Here is a 20,300-nt window from a genome sequence, read left to right on the forward strand (position 1 = left end):
TATATATTTAAAAATTACGATTTTGTTCAAAAATCTCATCATTTCAGAATACATAGAACCACAATTTCATTTAAAAAATAAATAAATACATGACTAATATTTGTTGATGTGAGCACTTTATTATTCCGAGCATGAAAAGATAGCCAGCTCTCAGCAACTTTATTGCCACTTTGCCTGTTTTCTTAATTCTAAGGCAATTAACTTAATAGCACCATTATGCCTTTTATTTTCTCCTTATTCTGCTGCTGGCATCCCTCCTACTCTCCAGGATTTAGGGTAAAGGATCTTTGCATCTTACCACATACCTTTAATACTTCTCAGGATTTGCTATTTGCACACACACCTACAAGAGTCAATAAAAATGTTGCACAAGTCCAGAGAGCTGCATTCAGCCTCCACATTCAATATTTGTCCAATAGTTCTTTGCTGCTGGACACATCCACCACAGGCTGTAGAAAAGTTCCCAATCCCGCATCACATTTCCATCACATGAGATATTAAGTACCTGTCCTATTTTAAGGTTTCCTAGTGTGGTGTTTGGTGTAAGGTTGAGATGGGAGGTGGTCCAGTGTCAAGTCTAATCCCCTCCCCATGGCACCTATCCTAGATCTGGCACCTCTGGGTGGTACTTTGCTCCTCTTTGCCCTTGCTTCCTCTTAGTGTGCAATGGTCCCTCATCACATCTTGCTCTTCCCGTCTCTGCAGCACCTTCATCCAGCATGAGTCACTCTATCCTCCTCTGTGCTCCAACATCCTACATCACCCCCTTGGTCTTCACAATACTCCTCTTCATGTCTACCCTGGAGAGTTGTGTTGACATTTGGGCTTGCCTCTTCTTCCCTTAAATAGGGCACTACTGTTAGGGTGGGTTCCAATCTGAGTCAGCTACAGGTGCAGGGATACCTGCTCTGTGCTTTCAGCCTGCTCAGGCACAGCAGGCCAGCATTTCCTCAGGCATTCCACACTTGTGTCTGGCGGGTATTCTCTCCAAGCTGCTGACCACATGCATGCAGCTGCCCACTCCTTCTCCTTGGCAAACAATGTTGTTTTTCCCTCCTTGCCTACTTACAGGCTCACGGTGACAGCAGCAGTAGGGCGGGTGAGTATGTCGGGGCTCCCTGCTTGCTTGCACAGATCCCTCTGGTAATTCTCCCACCAGTCCCATGCTCCCTCCTCAGTCCCTGTTGCTGCCCTCTTCCCGGTTCCCCATGTCTGCCCCATCCTGACAGCTCGACATCAAGCACTCTTCGCCCTGACTGTCACTTCCCCCTCCCCAGCAAGCCTCTTCCAGGTGATCCTCACCATCAGTGTTAGTTTCCTCCTCCTCTGTGGTGCCCCTGCGTCCCCTGGCTTCACAGACACCCTCTCCCAGGCATGGCAAATCATGGGGAACAGGCTGATCCATGACACGTAGGTCCAATATTTTGCAACATTAAATGTGTCCTTGGATTTCAACCATTATGGGTGGAATAATGCAGCACATGAGTTTAAGACATGGTAGTATTTGACAGCCCAAGTCCGTCAGAAAGAGCAGGGGCACTGGGAAGGGAGGGCTCTATTTGCTATAACAATCCCAACTGACAGAGCTTTTCTTGAGAGGTGCACAACCTCTTCTGTATTAATGCTGTCCACAGCGGGTCGTATGCACCCACCTGTTAGGCTCCGGGGTCTTAAATCACAGCATGCCACTGGCTGCGCCCAAACTCTGATGGTTCATTCCTCCACAAGAGCAGGGTTGTTGTTTTTTACAGATAGTAACTGGCGTTATTGAATTTTTATGTTCTTGGCCCAGCCAGCCAGCTGTGTTCAGCTGTTCCTGATAAGCGCTGCGGTGAACTGATGTTAAAGGGAGATGTCAATGCTATCAATCAACAGTCTCTATATATCTGAACCTTTTTCTAGGTTGCTGAGCTCAAGGAAAACAGACATACAAACAAGCAGCACACTGAAACACTTGCTAAAACCTCATTTGTGGCCTTCCTTCAGAGGCTGGAGCCCCCATTTTTTTCCAAAGAGAAGCTTATTTTGTTTCTTATTAGTTTACAAAGGAAAAAAGGGCAACAATTAAGGTTAGGACATCGGCCGTGGTTTATAAAATTATGTGTGATGTAGGGGAGAACGGGAGAAGATTTCTCTTTGTGTGTGTTAAATAATGGAACTCAGGGTCACCCAGCAAAATCAGTGGGCAGGAGGTTCAGAGCTGACATGAGAAAGTAGTCTAGGCACTATGCGTAATTTATGAAATGCACTGTCACAAGCTGTGGCGACAGTATCTAGCATAGATGGCTTCAAAGCAGGGCTGGACACGTTAGAGTTCCACTGAGGAGGAGAGAGATCTATCCATGGCTAATGAGCATGGCAGCTGAATGGAGCCTCCACATGTTCAGAGGCAGAATACACCTGGGAGTGACAAGAACTCAGTGTCTTTAAAAAAAAATTAAAAAATTATTAGTTTTCCAATTTTATAACAAACATATCAACAAACAAGAAAAAAATAACCCTATCAACAAACAAACAAACAAATAAACAAACATTTATCCTAACTGAAATAATTCCACTTTTGTTATCATTGTTAAATGACTTCCTCGAATCCCCCTGGCTGAGTTTCCATATAAATCATTGTAGCAGTTTTCCAAAACTATTTTCACATAAAGTTACTAGGTCAATTAACACCTTTCTTTCTTTTCATTTTGACTTTTATCCATAATGCTCTACAATATTACATATTTAAATCCTAGGCCCACCTGTTACTCACAAGTAATTCTATTTAAGGTAAATTATCTTAACATATTTAACTAAGTAATCTTTAAACTTCTTCCAATCCTCTTGATACTCCTCCTCCTTCTGGTTGCGGACTCTTCCGGTCAGGTCGGCTAGCTCCAAAAAGACCATCATCTTCTTCTGCCATTCTTCCACTGTTGGTACTTCTTGTAATTTCCAGTTTTTGGCCAGCAAAATTCTAGCTGCAGTTGTGGCATATAAAAACAATCTAACATCTTTCTTGGGCAATTCCAAACCTGTTATTCCAAGTAGAAAGGCTTCTGGTTTCGTAATAAATGCATATTTCAACATTTTTTTCAATTCATTATAAATCTTTTCCCAGAAGTCTTTCACCTTGGGACACATCCACCACATATGGTAAAATGTACCTTCTTTTTCTTTACATTTTCAACATAGATTATCACTCTTGTGGTAGATCTTTGCTAATTTTACAGGGGTTAAGTACCATCTATACATCATTTTCATAACATTTTCCTTTAACACCGTACATCCAGTAAACTTAACCCCTTTGTTCCATAACCTTTCCCAATGTTCAAACATTATACTGTGTCCAACATCTCTTGCCCAATCTATCATCACAGATTTAACTTGTTCATCCTTTGTGTGCCACTGCAACAGTAAATTATACATTTTAGATAGGTTTTTAACATTAGTATCTAACAACTCCATTTCCAATTTGTTTTTTTCCATTGCAAAACCATTTTTCTTGTCTAGCTTAAACAATTCATTGATCTGATAGTATTGTAACCAATTCATTTTATCTTTAATTTGATCAAATGGACTTAATTTAAATCCTTGATTATCTTTCAGCAATAGGTCAGAATATCTCAACCATTTGGTCTCCATATTTAACTTTTTCTGGGCCTTTGCCTCCATTGGCGAAAGCCACCTGGGTGTTTTCCTTTCTAAGAGATCTATGTATTTTATCCAAACATTATATAAAGATTTTCTGATTACATGATTTTTAAAACCATTATGGGCCTTTATCTTGTTGTACCATAGATAAGCATGCCAACTAAATACATTGTCAAACTGCTCCAAATCAAGAACCTCAGCATTATCTAATTGAATTCATTCCTTAACCCAACAAAGGGCTCCGGCTTCAAAGTATATCTTCAAATCTGGCAGGGAGAATCCCTCTCTTCCTTTTGAATCCATTAATAATTTATATTTAATTATGGGGTTTTTCCCTTGCCAGATAAATTTAGACAAAGCTTTCTGCCATTCTTTAAAACATTTCGCATTATCAATAATTGGGAGGACTTGAAACAAAAACAATATCTTTGGCAATACATTCATCTTAACCACAGATATTCGGCCCATTGATGACAATTTGAGATTTGACCAACTCTAAAGATCTCTTTTAATTTCATTCCATAATTTCTCGTAGTTATCTTTATATAAATTCAAGTTTTTCACTGACAAATTTACATCCAGATACTTAACTTTTTTCACTAAGACTAGGCCCATTTTTTCTTGCAATATTTTCCTTTCGTCATTATCCAGGTTTTTCTCCAATACTTTGGTTTTGCTCTTATTTAACTTAAATCCTGCCACCTGTCCAAACTCCTGTATCAGCTCCAATGCTTTTGCTGCACTGGAGGCTGGATCTTGAAGTGTTAACACCAAATCATCATCAAAGGCTTCTAATTTATATTGTTTTGAGCCTATTATAATACCTTTAACTTGTTCATCCTTCCTTATCATGCTTAACAAGACCTTCAGGACCGATATAAAAAGCAGAAGGGAAAGTGGGCACCCTTGCCTGGTACCCTTTTCAATTCTAATTTCTTCTGAGACCACATTGTTAATTATAATTTTTGCTTTTTGTTCATGGTAGATTGCATTGATACCATTTAAAAACTCCTGTCCAACCCCAATACTTTCTAGATTTTGTATCATAAATCTCCAAGACAGATTATCGAAGGCCTTCTCCGCATCAACATTAACATTGCTTTACAAAAAATTTTTAGCTTCCAACTTTTCCAAGATGTCGACTATATTCCTAATATTGTCTTTCGTATGTCTTCCAGGCAGAAATCCTACCTGGAGGAGAGCTCAGTGTCTTGCTTGTGGACTCCCTGGAGGAATCTGGTTGGCCACCACAGGAAGCAATGATGGGTCAGCATCTCACTCTGCTTTCAGATGTCCTCCAGATGAAACTGGTGCTTAAGCAAACTTCAAACAATGGCGTAAGAGCCTGGCAAACCTAGTTTCCTGGTTTGGACGCAATGATAAACCATGGCCAACTGCACCCAGAAAGGGTTGAACTGCAGCAAGCCAATGAGAGAACAGGCAGCAAGGGTGAAAGGCTCACATAACCTTGGCTTAATAAATTGAGAAGCATACATCCAAACCAGGCCCTTCTCTTTGCAAATCTAACACTGGGCCATAGTTTAGTGTTACACATATAATTTTTTTTCAAGCATTAGGCTCAAGTGCTACCTTCCCCACACTCTCCATGTGCGGTAATCAGAAGTTTGTAACAGCAAGCAGAAGCAAAGCATCTTTTTCCTGCTGCATGTGAACTTGACTTGCCAAGACCTCAAAGCATGGTCTGAGCTTGGTTTGCTGGAGAATTGTACCTGAGCAGCCCCACCATGTAGCAAATTACCTATATGCCTTTCATAGAATCATCGAATCATAGAGTTGGAAGAGACCACAAGGGCCATCGAGTCCAACCCCCTGCCAAGCAGGAAAGACCATCAGAGCACTCCTGACATATGGTTGTCAAGCCTCTGCTTAAAGACCTCCAAAGAAGGAGACTCCACCACACTCCTTGGCAGCAAATTCCACTGTCGAACAGCTCTTACTGTCAGGAAGTTCTTCCTAATGTTTAGGTGGAATCTTCTTTCCTCTGCCCTTAGCCAGCTGCATGCTCTGTGATTAAAAGAAAACCATCCCTCCCCATTAGCAGCCTCACCGTGCAGTTCAGTAACTAAATCAGCAACACACACATAGACACTCCTTTGCCATCACTGTATTATCTGCAGCACCGTTTACACAGGCAGCTGTTCTGCTGTCAAGACATTTCTATTTTAATTACTAGTTAGATCTCAGTTGGTTTCCTTGGCACTTGAAACCATCCTCTATGAAACAGCTTCCACTCCACAGCAGCTTTTGCTTTTTCAGTTTCCCTGCAATCATTTCTTCCCCTCCTTCTTTCTTTTATCCAACTCTCTCTGTAATTCTTCTCCTCAGCATGCCATCTCACCACCACCACCACCTTGCTGCCAAGTCACAGGCAAGGAAATTGCTAAGTAAGCCCTACTGTGCTCTGGCAAAGAAGGTCAATTTCCCCTACCAATTGAATCATTAGTGAAAACAACATACAAAAATACACTATATTAGGGGGAACAAAATGTGCATTAGTTAAAAATACGCCAAAAGTGTGTTTATGGGGAGAAATTCACATTACAACTCTGAAAATATTTCAAGACAATCAATCATTTATTATATGGTCACAGACTGCAAAAACGAAGCATACAAGAATGAGCACGTAGAACACACTATCTTTTAAAATAAGAACATAAGATACAAATTACAGTTAAAATGAGACTATCATCTTGCAAGACCTTCAAACAAAGAAGAGGAGCCTGACCACTGACTCTCCCATTAGCTTGTTTGTATCCGCTCCGGTGGGAAGGTAAATGGCGTTTCCGTGCGCTGCTCTGGTTTGCAAGAAGCGGCTTAGTCCTACTGGCCACATGACCCAGAAGCTGTACGCCGGCTCCCTCGTCAGGGACCCCAAAGTCAGTCACGACTGCACCTAATGGTCAGGGGTCCCTTTACCTTTTATCAGCTGAGAAATATCTCAAGGACTATTTCAGTGTCCTGCCTGGGTTCATCCGGGGCAAAAAAACAGCTACTCCCCGCCGCTGCCTAGCTATGACTCTGGCCCTTGTGTGGTATTTTCTTTTTTCTTTTTTTTCTTTTTAAAGCATTGAAAATTGCTGCAGAATGGTGAAGAACTTGATTTAAGAATGGAAAAATGAAAAACAGGGAAACTGAAACCAGAAGATTCGACTGTCCCTAATTGTAAATTTATTCCCGCTTAGTTTTAATTAATGTTAATCCCTACTATTGTGTTTGCATCTTTAAAAATATTTATCATAAAGTTTAGCCTTTCCCTCAACTGCTTCATCTTTGCAGTCCCCAACTTCTCCGCCCTTTGCAGCTCTGCAATAAGCAGCTCCCCCCCCCCCGCCGCCCCCTTCCTGCAGCAACCTGTTAGCAGAATGCTCTGCGGTGCAAATAAGTGCATTTCTTCCATTTAAAGTTACCATAAGGTGACCCTCAACTCCATTAAGCGCTTACTGCTATAGAAGTCAGTTTAATTAAATTCCCCTCTCTTTTTTAAAGGGAAATGTTTAAAACATACATTGGAATGATGGGGTTTAGAGCATAAAGTTTTTTAATAGTAGTAGCCAGCTCCATTTAACATTTCTACAGGTGTAATAAAAATGCTAATATATGTTAATGTTTAGTCTGTGGTTAATGTTTTGTCTTCTTAATTTCCCCAGGGCTTTTATTGCAGATTTAAATCTGCCAGGATTCTCAATGGATTGCATCGCTTTCTGCAAAGGCACATCTCCCGAGCGAATACTGATTAAGAACAAAGTGAATAAACTTCTGGCTGCCCCCACCTCAAATCGCCCTCTTATTGTTGCACGCCTGTAATCATTATACACATTTTGTCATAAAGAGTGGGAGCAGGAGGAATCATGCTCCTTCCCCCTCTTCTTCCTACCTTGGGTTGGGGGACTTACGGGACAAGTAAGAACATTCATGCTACGCTGTTTTAAAAACACCAGAAAAAGGAAGACTTTGCCTGGACTAGTGGCCCAAATCACTTAAACAGGCCAGCTGGAAGAGCGGAAGTCTGACAGCAGAATACCAGAGCTGGCTCTGACATTGGGCGGATGCTGGAGGCAGGGGCAGCAGCCTCCTGGCTGTTCCAACTTGGCATTCTTCCCCAAGGGAGGACAGAGATTGCTGCCTTCAGGTGTGCTGGAGGACACTGTCCTGCGGCCGGTACTGGAGTAAGAGCCAGCTGCCAGTCTAGTTAGCTTCTGTAAGTCATTGGATCGTAGAACTGTAGAGTTATCTAGCGCAGCCCCCTGCAGTGCAGGAATTGCTCAGCTAAAGCATCCATGAGAGATGGGAGTCCAACCTCTGCTTAAAAACCTCCATGAAAGGAGAGCCCACAACCTCCGAGGGAGACCGTTCCACTTTCGAACATCAGAAAGGTTTTCTGTATGTTTAGTTGGAATCTCCTTTCTTGTAACTGTGGGAGCAAGTTCCATTGTTTAACTATAAGCTGCATGAAGGAGCCCTCTCTCTTTCTCTTTCCTGAATCTTCCAACAGTCAGCTTCATTGTATGTCCACAAGTTCTAGCATTATGCATGAGAAAAGCTTTCCTTCATCCACTTCCTCAGAATCATGCATAATATTATGCACCCCATCATGTACCCTCTTGCTTGCCTTTTCTCTGTTTCCCCTCAATTATTTCTCAGCCATTTCGAGCTCTGCAATATCCTTTTTAAGAGTGACTGTCCTGATAGGGCTGCATCAGTTGCAAGGACCCCCGATTTTCTATGTCCCGCCTCAAACACTGAGATCTCATGATTTGGCACCACTGGTGGTTCCTGACACCCCTGAGGTTCGACTGACCTTTGTCAGGTTCTCCCTGTGGAACTCATTGCCAACAGGAGTCCAGCAAAAGTCAGACTGCTTTTTTTAAATAATAATATAATAAATTTTTATTTATACCCCACCCTTCCCGGTTCAGGAAACCGGGCTCAGGGTGGCTAACAACAAATTTAAAACACTTAATTGATGCTACAAAAAAAAGCATAAAATACGGTATAAAGTGTAAATAACAATAAAATCAAAAATAAATTTGATTTGAAGGGGGAAATCCATCCAATAAACATTAGATGATCACCAGGGCTGGCTGGCTAAATTAGTCCCACTTGGGCCAGCGAGGAGACCAGGGGAGAACCAGCTGTGGGATCCCAGAGCAGGCAATCTTCACAAAAAGGGGAGGGAGAGGGAAGGAAGGGGAACAAAAGATCAGGCCAGGTTCAAATTGAAAGCCAGGCGGAATAGTTCTGTCTTACAGGCCCTGTGGAAAGAAATCAGATCCTGCAGGGCCCTGGTCTCATGAGACAGAGCGTTCCACCTGGCCGGGGCCAGTGTTGAAAAGGCCCTGGCTCTGGTTGAGGCTAATCTAACTTCCTTAGGGCCCGGGATCACTAGGGTGTTGCTATATATGGACCTTGAGGCTCTCCGTGGGGCATACCGGGAGAGGCGGTCCCGTAGGTATGAGGGTCCTAGGCCGTGAAGGGCTTTAAAGGTCAAAAGCAGCACCTTGAACCTGACCCTGTACTCCACTGGAAGCCAGTGCAGCTGGAAAACCACTGGGTGAATATGCTCCCATGGCAGAGACCCCGTGAGGAGCCTCGCTGCAACATTCTGCACCCACTGGAGTTTCTGGGACAGCTTCAAGGGCAGCCCTGCGTAGAGCGAATTACAGTAGTCAAGCCTGGAGGTGACCATCGCATGGATCACTGTGGCCAGGTCGGGGCGGGAAAGGTAAGGCATCTCTTGAAAAATGTTCTGTTCAGACAGGCCTTTTGAACATTGATGTTTTTAATCCAGCTATTTATTTATTTGTTTCATAAAATTTATATACCACTTGATTAGTAGAACCAAAGAAACCATAAAGAATGAACCAATGAATTATCAGTAAAAACACCTATTTAAAATATTCAAAGAATAATTAAAATCATCCGTAAGCTAGAAACCAGATTGAAGCACACATAAACATTCTACACGTCTGAACAAGCTTGCCTAAACAAAAAAGTTTTAGCAGGTGCTGAAAAGCATACAGTGAAGGCACTAGTCTGATATCAATAGGCAGGGAGTTCCAAAGTGTAGGTTCTGCCACTGAAAACCAGATCGTTTGATTGACAAACTGTAGTGTTTCTTTTCCCCCAAATGTTTTTGTTGCAGTATTGTATTTTCATGTTGCATATTGCCTTGTTACTTGTCTTTGGAAGAACAGTTTATACATATTAGAAATTAAACAAATAAAACAACCAAAAGATTCTGTAATAATTGGCTGCTACTTCAAAGGCAGTGAATCGGACAAAGTTATGTAAAAGCAACTTTTAAAATTTAAGTCCTTCTGACATGACCTCACATGCCACAGGAGAAGGAAACACACTCTGTGCCCAGCAGACAGTTCAATAATGCAAGAGCTTTCAATAATTCATTGTCAAAATGTGTAAAAGCATCAAAACATAAATGCTTAGAATAACACAGTCTTTGTCACACCAGTTAACACTCTCTCCTGAAAAACATGCTACTGACATATACATCATGGCCACAACCACGACAGATGTCAACGTCGGGTAAAGTGGGGTGGCAGTAATACAGAATGAGACACACAGAGCGGGCAGGGGGTGGCGGCAGAATATTTATTAAGTGGTTCAATTCCAGTACGGTGGTACCTCGGGTCACATACGATTCAGGTTACAGATGCTTCAGGTTACAGACTCCAGTACCTCTGGTTAAGAACTTTGCTTCAGGATGAGAACAGAAATCGGGCTCTGGCGGCGCAGCGGCAGCAGGAGGCCCCATTAGCTAAAGTGGTGCTTCAGGTTAAGAACAGTTTCAGGTTAAGTACGGACCTCCAGAATGAATTACCGTATTTTTCGCTCTATAAGACACACCAGGCCATAAGATGTACCTAGTTTTTGGAGGAGGAAAACAAGAAAAAAAATATTCTGAATCTCAGAAGCCAGAACAGCAAGAGGGATGTGAAAGCAGCAATCCCTCTTGCTGTTCTGGCTTCTGGCACAGCCTGCATTCGCTCCATAAGATGAACACACATTTCCCCTTACTTTTTAGGAGGGAAAAAGTGAGTCTTATAGAGCAAAAAATACGGTAAGTACTTAACCCGAGGTACCACTGTACTTTAAAAAATAGGGGGGGGGAGCCCACTGGATCAGGCCAAAAGGCCACCTAGCCCAGGATCCTGCTCTCATTGTGGACAAGCTCGCAAGCAGGAACTGAAGGCAGCAGTGACACTCTTTCCCCTTTTGAACCCCAGCAACTGGCATTCAGAGGACTGCTGCTCCCTGCAAGCTGAGGGGCAATGTAACTGTCAGAGTTTGTAGCTACTGATCTTGATTAGCAAGTTGGACTTACCATAAAGTTCTTCTGGTCAGCAGAGAGTGTGCCAGCCAGGAAAGGGTTACCGTAACTCTTCCTAGAGGCAGAGTCAAATCACAGTTGAAGAGTGTGATGGCAGCAGGGGGAGGTACCCCGGACTCTGCCTCCAGAGAGACCACAGTCAAAACTGGCTGAAGGACAGGAGCCAGCCTGGCTTCTCCAGGAAGGCAGTTCCAAAGTCTGGGAGCAGCCCTCTCCTGAGCCCCCACCAAGCATGCTCAAATCAGTATGGTACTTGGGGAATCCAGGAGTCAAAGGCGAATCAGGTATAATACATAGCTAAGCAAGCAAAGACATTGCACTCAAGGTGCCTCTTTGGGCTGGGCAAGCAAAATGGATCTCCTTCTGGTGGGCTGGGGCTGCACCACTGTTTGCACCAGACTGTCTGTGCCCCAGGTGATGGGAGGAAAGCCAGCACTTCCTTCCAGGGAGCCAGACTTTACTCCTGACACCTCCTCTTTAGGCAGAGGTGTCTCAGCTGAAGTGGGCAGGGAGGAAGGATCTAATGGCACAGGCAGCAGAACGGGGTCTTCTGGAGAGGCTTGCATGGGCTGGCTCAGTGACCACCCACTAGGTCTCTCCCTGGGATCTGACTCGCCACCCATCATGTCCTCCCCAGCAGTGGCATAGCGTGGGTTGTCAGCACCCGGGGCAAGGCAAGTAATTTGCGCCCCCTAACCCATGAGCCAGGTAGGGGCAGAGAGCTGCGAGTGCGAGCGCGCCCCCCCAGATGTTGCACCCGGTGCCGCCGGCCCCCCCTGCACCCCCCACGCTACGCCACTGCTCCCCAGCCAACTTGGATCCCTGGGCTGCCAGCCTCCATCTCTTTGGGCTCCTCTCACCCCTTGTCCTGATCTGACCCTCCCCTCCAAGTCAGTTCCGTAGGAATCGTGGCACCTGGGACCTTTCACTTAAAAAGGAGCTGCTCTTCCACTGAGCTACAGCCTACATTTTTTCCCTGGCTCAGATTCTGCAATGTTTCTGCCCAGCCAGACCTCTGTAACATTGGACCCTACTGGACCCTTCCTCAAACCAATGGTGCATGCAGACACGTGTGTGTGTGTGTGTGTGTGTGTGTGTGTGTTCGTGCGTGCGCACACACACACACACACACACACACACAGAGGCAGTCTCAGGTATGAGCTGCTTGCAGAGACAGGAGTCCATTCATTCTTCAGGCCTTGCAAATCTGCCTGTATAAAGGCAACAGGATTCTCTTTGCTTTCTCCGTGAGCAATTTACATTCTAGCAAGTAATTAGCAATGCTTGAAGGGGGGTGGGGGTGGCTGAGGTTCAGCAGACCTGCTGTGCTGTGCCCACCCTCCTAATGCAAATCATATTCAATTGCTTATTAGCAGACTCTAAGTATTTGCATACCAGCAGACATGACATGAGGCTGCAGCAAGAGAATTAGAAAGGTTAAGTGCAGAACAGAAACAACAAATTAGGAAGCTGTCTTCAGCAGCAAGTAAAAATCACAGAAAGGTGTCAGCATTGAGGTGGGGGGAGAAGAAGGCTGGGGTGGGTGGGTGTCTGTGCACAAGCGGCAGGATTACGGACACTCAAGTCAGCCAGTGATGTCAAATGTGCCAACAACTATACATAGCAGAAATGGAGCCAGATGCAATTCTGACGCACATCAAAGAAAGCTGTGACTTTTACTGGATTACAACTATGGAAAGGGGATGTAGCTCCAAGACAGATCATCTGCTTTGCATGCAGAAGGTCCCAGGATCAATCTCCAGAAATGCGTGAGAAAAAGTCACACCTGAAACTCCAAAGAATCATGGTCAGTCAGTCTAGATGGAAAAGGAGTTTGGGTTCTACTATGAGGCAGCTTCTGATATTCCTCAATGAAAAAACAGATTTAGCAAAAGGAGCTGTTAACTGTGCAAGGGATGTTTTCAGCTAATAAATATCATTTTGTTTCCTGTCTGAAATTGGTGAGAGCAAATGGCAAGAGCCTAATTTTTAAGAACTTGTATTTTATATTTTGTACCACTTTATATTTATTTATTTATTGACTGCATCGTACATTTGGAAAAGCAACGCATACAGCTGTTCCTAAACCAGACATGAGCAGATTTCCAGCATGCAGAGTCTACCTTTTGTGCAAGGACCTCGCTCACCAGTCACAAAATGGGGGCTTACAGGGTAGGAAGAGGCAGCCTCCTCCACCCCCATGCCCCCAGCGCACTCAATATGCTTTGGACAATAACTCACATCATCTCTGACCATTGGCCATGCTGCCTGGGGCTGGTGTGCATTGTTCTTCAAAAGACCTAGAGGACACCAGGTGGAGGAAGGCTGATTGCATCCCATGAGTCACACTTGGGATGCCTGGGTCTGCAATTTAACTTGGCATTGCCCCTTACATCTTAGGCTGTATTAACAGAAGCACAGTGTCAAGATTGCAAGGAGCTGTGCTTCTACTCTATGCTGTGCTGGTCAGACCACATCTGGAACACATCTGGAGCACTGAATTCTGGGTGTCACATTTTAAGAAGGACACTGACAAACCAGAGTGCATCCAGAGGAGTGTAACTCCAGCTGAACTATTCCAAATTGCACAGAGAGCTAGAAATAAATCTCCATCTGCCTTCTGCTCATTGCTAAATTAAGCTACCCTTGATTTACCTGAATGCATCCAGTGTTTACGGCTTGTGTTGTCCAGTTGTTGGACTACAGTGCAATGTAGTAATCAGAGTACTGGCCTGGTAGACTAGGGTTCGAATATATGCTCAGCCATCAAGCTCCCTGGGTGACCTTGGTCCACTCAGTGTCTCTCAGCCTAACAGGGATGTTGTGAAGAATGAAATGAGGAGGAAGAGAACAACACATGCCACCTTGAGCTCCCTGGAGGAAATGCAAGATATAAATGTGGCAAGTAAAATCAACAACGAATCATCCCTAACCATTTTCCATGCCTGCGGGAGTTCAACAAAACCAGGAGGGTGAGAGAGCCACCGCTCTTTGTCTTTGTCTGAGTTACAAAGATCACAGCACACGTCACATCTCAAAAGCAAAGAATGGCTATTGTAGAATTCACGGAAAGTTCAGAAAAGGCCACCCAAAGTGATCACAATGCTGGTACACCGTCTGGAAGGCACAACATTGCCTGCGCTGGAAATAAATAAATTAAAACAGACTACGGGGGGATATCATTTAAGCACCAGCAGTGACAAACCACAGACATCTTCTTCCAAACTTGGGGACAGGGAGAAACTGTTGTGAATCACTACAATGCACAAAAGAAGCACAAGAAGTTTAACAGCTTCCCTCTGAGAAAGCAAAAGATTTACAAAAGGGCGGGGGGGGGAGTCCAGAGCTATCAAACTCTGGAAAGCAGAGGCGTTTTTGACTGTGGGTTTTCTGCAATTAGTGCCTGTGCGCCCCCCTTATGATGGACTATCATCCTCAGAGTGAAGAGCAATATTCTAGGAAACGGAGCATTAACTTGTCCACCAATGACTTTAATAGGGCCCTTTTCAAATTACTGCTTGTGAAAAGCAGAGCGGAGAGGAGAGGGAGGAAACTGATGATGATATCCTATCTCCTTAATTAGACCTCTCTCCTTCCTTTCCTCCCTATTAGCAACTTAGTAGCAATTGTACATATTTATATAACAGTGTTCCAGCATGGCATACCAACGAAAACTGGCCGTTTAATTATCAGCTAGTAGAAGGTAATCACAATTTGGGAACACATGAAGCAACCTTGTAAGACACGCAACTAGTTTAGATTTACAATCCAATAAAAATCCCTTTCTGGAAGCATTCCAGGAACTCTTTTGCTACCCACACCTATCTATGAACAAGTAAGTACATTAGACAAGACAAACAGTCAGAAGATCAGGACAAACATTGACCTCCAGTCTTGGCTGCATTTAAAATGTACTGCAGGAGCCAACTTCAGGTGCTCAGGACATCAAGTAGGTGCCTGCATGGTTTTTAAACTTACTGGTAAGAAGAACCTCCCGTTTCTTGGGAGTGGGGAAAGAAACAGTCAGGATGGATGCATTATTTCAGGGGATCATTGGGAACCAACAGCCATAGCCCGATAGCCAAGAAAAACTGTTCTGGGAGCCACAAAATACCCATTTCACAGAAGAACTGGCAATGCTCAGAACTAAAGAGGTAAAGAGATGAATCTTCTGCATACAGAAAAACCTAAATGCACCTATGAAAACCCAAATAATTATTGTTCTTTCTCTCTCTGTGGTCCTTGGGTCCCATATATGTTGTTATCCAAAGGTCCCTGCCCCTCCTGATTTTTCTTTAAAATAAAAAATGCCAGTCTTTTGAATTCTTTCCCATGAGGCTGAGACTATCTTCACAGGAAAGGAAAAGTAGAGTGAGTGGTTGGGGTTCAATATGCATTTTGCTTAATCTTTGGTGGTTTGTTACTGTGGACTGGAGGAGTGTTTTGCCTGTTTTGGAGGGAGGTGTTGCCTGAATTGGGGCAGCAGTGGTTTTTTGGGGGGGGTATTTTGGCTGGGCAAGGTGGTTCTAATCACCCCATTTTTCCTTATGTGAAATGAGTATTCTGTGGGGTCCACAGCAATTTCTTACATTTCCAAGAAGCTGGGGCTGCTGGGAGGTGTGGCGCAAAGCATCTGGTGAAGCTTGAGCCAAGACATCCACTGATCCAGAACTCTGCCAGTTCTGACAAAGTACGATAATTCGGAGAGGAGAACTAGCTGGAATGTTCAGGAGAAAATGGCAGCTGGGTCGATGTCATGCATATTTACAAAGGATATTCTCCAGCAAAGGGCGCCTGATCTAATTATCCATTCAGAAGCTGAAATGCACTCGCTGCCACGTTCAGAAAGAACAAGATATACAGCAAGCGAAGAATCTTTTGTTTAGCAACATAACAAAACAAAAATCTGGTCCACATCTTTATAAAAAGAACAATTCAATGATGCAGGATTTGAATTTGAAAATAACTTAATTCCTCCATGAAGAAAGAAAATCTGATGAGCATCCTTTGTACTTCCTAATCCACATTTCAGGTTAAATTATCTCTGTAATAATATTTAATTGGATTAGATTAGACATGGTTGAAAATAAAATAAAAAAACTTTGTCTATCAAAAACCTTCTTACCATTGCTCCCCTGGGGGACAAGCAGCCAGAGGTTGGGAAAGAACATAGGAAGAGGCAGAATCAGGCCAATGTCCCACTGAGTCCAGCATCCTCTTCTCATAATACAGTGGTACCTTGGGTTCTGAACTTAATTCGTTCTGGAGGTCCGTTCTTAACCTGAAACTGTTCTTAACCTGAGGTACCACTTTAGCTAATGGGGCCTCCCGCTGCCACTGCACGGTTTCTGTTCTCATCCTGAAGCAAAGTTCTTAACCCGAGGTACTACTTCCAGGTTAGCAGAGTCTGTAACCTGAAGCATCTGTAACCCGAGGTACCACAGTAGCCAAGCAGGTACCCATGGGAAACCTGCAAGCAAGACCTGAGCTCAACTGCAGCACTCTTTGCGCATGTGATTCCCAGCCTCCGGCACCCAGAGGTACCCTGCTTCTGAAAGTGCTACCATGCAGGGATGTGCAAGATCCACACAGCCACAACCTAAGTGGATTTGGGAGGGCGCCACACCACAAAACTTTCAAAAGAACAAAGAGCAAAGCTGCTGAATTAGGCCAAAGGGGGCCCATCCAGTCCAGCCTGCTGTGCTCAATGACCAACCAGATGCCTGGGGAAAACTGTCCAGAAGGACTGCAGCAGCACTCTGTTAGCACCTGGAGTAAAAATGTTCAGGAGATGTTGAACTTAATACTCAATCTTTGTTGGAGGAGCTACCCTGGATATAATCACACTGAAACTCTGACTTCAGGAAAATAAAATAAAAAAGCTATGTTTATTGCAGGAAGTACATACGGTACTTAATAGGAAAGATCACTAGCTCTACTTAGCTAAGGTGGAGGTGCCTTGAGCCATGCTTGCTCTTGCAACCTTTTTCAGCCATGGGCTGGTCCACCATCCCTCAGACCATGTGGTGGGCCAGACTATTTTTGGGGGGGGGGAATGAACGAATTCCTATGCCCCACAAATGACCCAGAGATGCATTTTAAATAAAAGGTCACATTCTACTCATGTCAAAACACTCTGATTCCCGGACCGTCCGCAGGCCAGACTGAGAAGGCGATTGGGCCACATCCAGCCCCTGGGCCTTAGGTTGCCTACCCCTGCTCTTACCCCTCAACAGGAGAGGCATAATATTTGTCTCCTCTGCCAGGATGAAAAAGCAAGAAGCAGGAAATGAGGTCAGCAACCCTAGAGTCAATCTAGCACCCGAGTGAAGGTCAGCACAGGTTAGGAAAGAAATGATAGTCTGGGAAATCTGGAGGCTCCTCTCTCCTATCTACTTTCCCATGCAGTGCAAGATGAATTGCATCCCAACACTTCCAGCACTCCCTTCAGCTGGTATTCAGAGGGGTGCTGTCTCTTGGCAGTGGAGGCAGAACACTGCAGTCAGGGTTGGTAGCCACTGGTAGCTTTCTCTTCCTCCATGAATTTGTGCAATTCTCCTTTAAAGCCATCCAAGATGGCGGCCATCTTGTGCGGCAAGGATCTCTTTCCAATTCTCACGCCAATAAAATTAGCTGAAAGGCAACACTTCTTGAAGCAGACAAAGTTGTTCACGAGAAGTGCGTTCCTATTCAAGCAGGAGATGGGGGGCGGGGAGAGAAGATTAATTGCTACCACCAAAAGTAAGATTAAAACTTATCACCGGCAAACATGGGTCAATATATCTGGAATATGCAGCCAAGGAGTAAATAAACAGGATGGCAAAACAGCCCAGTAAAAGTGAATCCTTCCACGAATTAATGTCACCAGCACTGATGCACTCCTCTCTAGGTGAGTGCCTAAAAGCCTCATTTCCACAACTGATGTTGGGAGGGACAGGGAACTAGGGGTGAAAATTGATTTAGGGTAGAAAGACCAGCCAGCATAAATGACTGCTGAACATCATGGCACATGGGACCCCTTTAAGTAAGCTGCAAACCAAGCAACTGCCATCTTGTTATGGGGAAGACCCATGACTCAGCTGGTATACCCCATGTTCTTGTGGGATATAAAGCTGTCAGTCAAGTCCAACATTCTGAGAGGACTGACTGCCTCTGTGTGCAGGCAGTTTTGCCAGCTGGTCGGCTGCTGCAAGGAGTGGTAACTGGTAACTACTCGGATGCAGTCCTCTCATGACTCACTGCTATCTAGTATATAGTTTATCTGTTATGTACCCTAAGCCTGCCTTCAGGAACAACTCTGTAAACCTGAATGAATCTGATAGTAAAGTAGTTTCTTTAAGAGGGACAGAAAGGGATTATCAACCAGGAAGGTATAATTATTGATAGGACTCAAACGAGTTAGCAACCCGCTTGTCGCTGCATAAACTCAAACAGGGGATCGTTTAAACTCTGCTAAATTATATAAACGTTCCCACAGTTCTGCAGGCAGAAGGCCCTGGATCCAGTTAGAAGGATCAGGAAAGATTCTGGAAGGCAACGGTCAACCACCCAGCCGTCACCAACCTGGCAGCTTCCAGAAGTTGTTGGACTACAACTCCCACCAGCAGGGCTGTTGGGAGCTGTAGCTGAAGAAGACATGGAGGAGACAAGGCTGGCAAGGGCTGGTGCAACCAACAGGGCAGGCAGGTAAACCACCTCACTTGGTGGCACCATTCAGCCATAGAGTTCCAAGTACAAGCATCTGCCCAAATATTCTTCCTATGTTAACAGAGTCAAAAGCAGTCATAACAAGGCCCCATCTGCACAAAATACATTTATATCAGTATCATACCACTTTAAACAGTTGTGGCTTCCCCCAATGAATTCAGGGCACTGTGGTTTGTTGTGGGTGCTGAGAATTGTCAGGAGGCCCCTATTCCTGCCCCCTACCCCACCCCGAGCATCAATTTACAGAGTTTCCTGGAAAGAGAGGCTGGGTTGTTAAACTGCTCTGGGAATTGTAGCTCAGTGATGGGAATGGGGCCTCCAGAGAACTCTCAGCGCCCTTAATGAACTACACTTCCCAGGACTCTTTGAGGAAAACTGTGGTTGTTCTAAAGTGGCATGATACAGCTTCAAATGCATAATGCAGATGGAGCTCAAGTTACCAAGGGACTCCTTGGACTAGGGCAGGCGAAGCATTCCCGACAGCACACTCTCGTTGCAGGGCTTTGGGCCCAGCAAGTTTATTAATGGGTAGTAGAAAAGAAATTAAGAGATGAATAATGGATCCCTTAAGAAGCGGGGAGTTAATTCATTTGGCTTCAATCAATACACATCATTCTGAAATCTGGTCAGCAGCCTGCATGTGATTCTGCTGCCGTGGATTACTGCAAATCCTGCTTTTATTGCTATAACTCATTTTTATTTCACTTCGATTTATTTGCGGGGAACTTTGGAGCCATTTCACTCATGGGGATGTGGGAAAAGAAAAGAATATATAAATGAATGATACCCATTCTCTAGAATCTTTTGACCAGAAAGTATGTAATGCTATGTCTTGACTACACACATAGAGAGAAACACACACACACACACACACACACACACACACACTGCAAAGAGGGACAAGAGAGCTTCATTGTGCTAAGGAAGGTTACTTTTGGCTTCATTCTCTGCAGACCTGCTAACAAAGTAATTAGCCAGGTTTTAACCTAGTAGTTCCCTTGGGAGCAGAGTCAGTACAGCTCACATCAAGGATGCCCTAGGAATGACCCACTAAACAATGCACAAGTTGCAGCCTGAAGGAGATTTTTACGCAATTGGCAGACAGATCTAGAGTTTGCAAAGGACTGGCAACATTTTTCTTTCTTTCTTTTTCCCAAGTAAATTTTTATTGTTTTCCTTACATATTCTTTTCCAACAAACCATATTAATGCCGTACATTCCCTTTGACTCTGCCGAGTCGCGACTCCCCTCCCTCCCTACAATTGGTATATTTAACCCCTTTCTATCGCGCACATCATTCTCACAATAATACTGTTATACACTGAAGGTATTATGTCAATCCTGCTAGTGTCTTGACCTCTTTACAATTCTCCTTTAAATATTCAATAAATTTACTGGACTACATGGAATTGGTGGAAATGACTGGCAGAATCCGAGACCAGGGTGAAGAGTCGGTGGAAGAAGATTGGAAGAAATTTAAAGACTATTTACAGAAAAATTGTAAAATTAATGAATGTTAGAATGATGTCAGAATGAAATTAAGTGGTTCTAGCAGCAATGTCATAAAGGTGTATGAAAAAATGGCTGG

General features: G+C 44.1%; 1 protein-coding gene across 3 annotated transcripts in view; it reads right to left on the reverse strand.

The window, feature by feature from the left end:
* The window catches only part of GPC3 (glypican 3), a 293,898-nt gene that overhangs the window by 135,086 nt on the left and 138,512 nt on the right, over positions 1 to 20,300 (reverse strand). The gene's annotated exons all lie outside the window — the stretch shown is intronic.

Source organism: Podarcis pityusensis (genome assembly GCF_964106645.2).
Source record: "Podarcis pityusensis genome assembly, chromosome: Z".
Lineage (NCBI taxonomy): Eukaryota > Metazoa > Chordata > Lepidosauria > Squamata > Lacertidae > Podarcis > Podarcis pityusensis.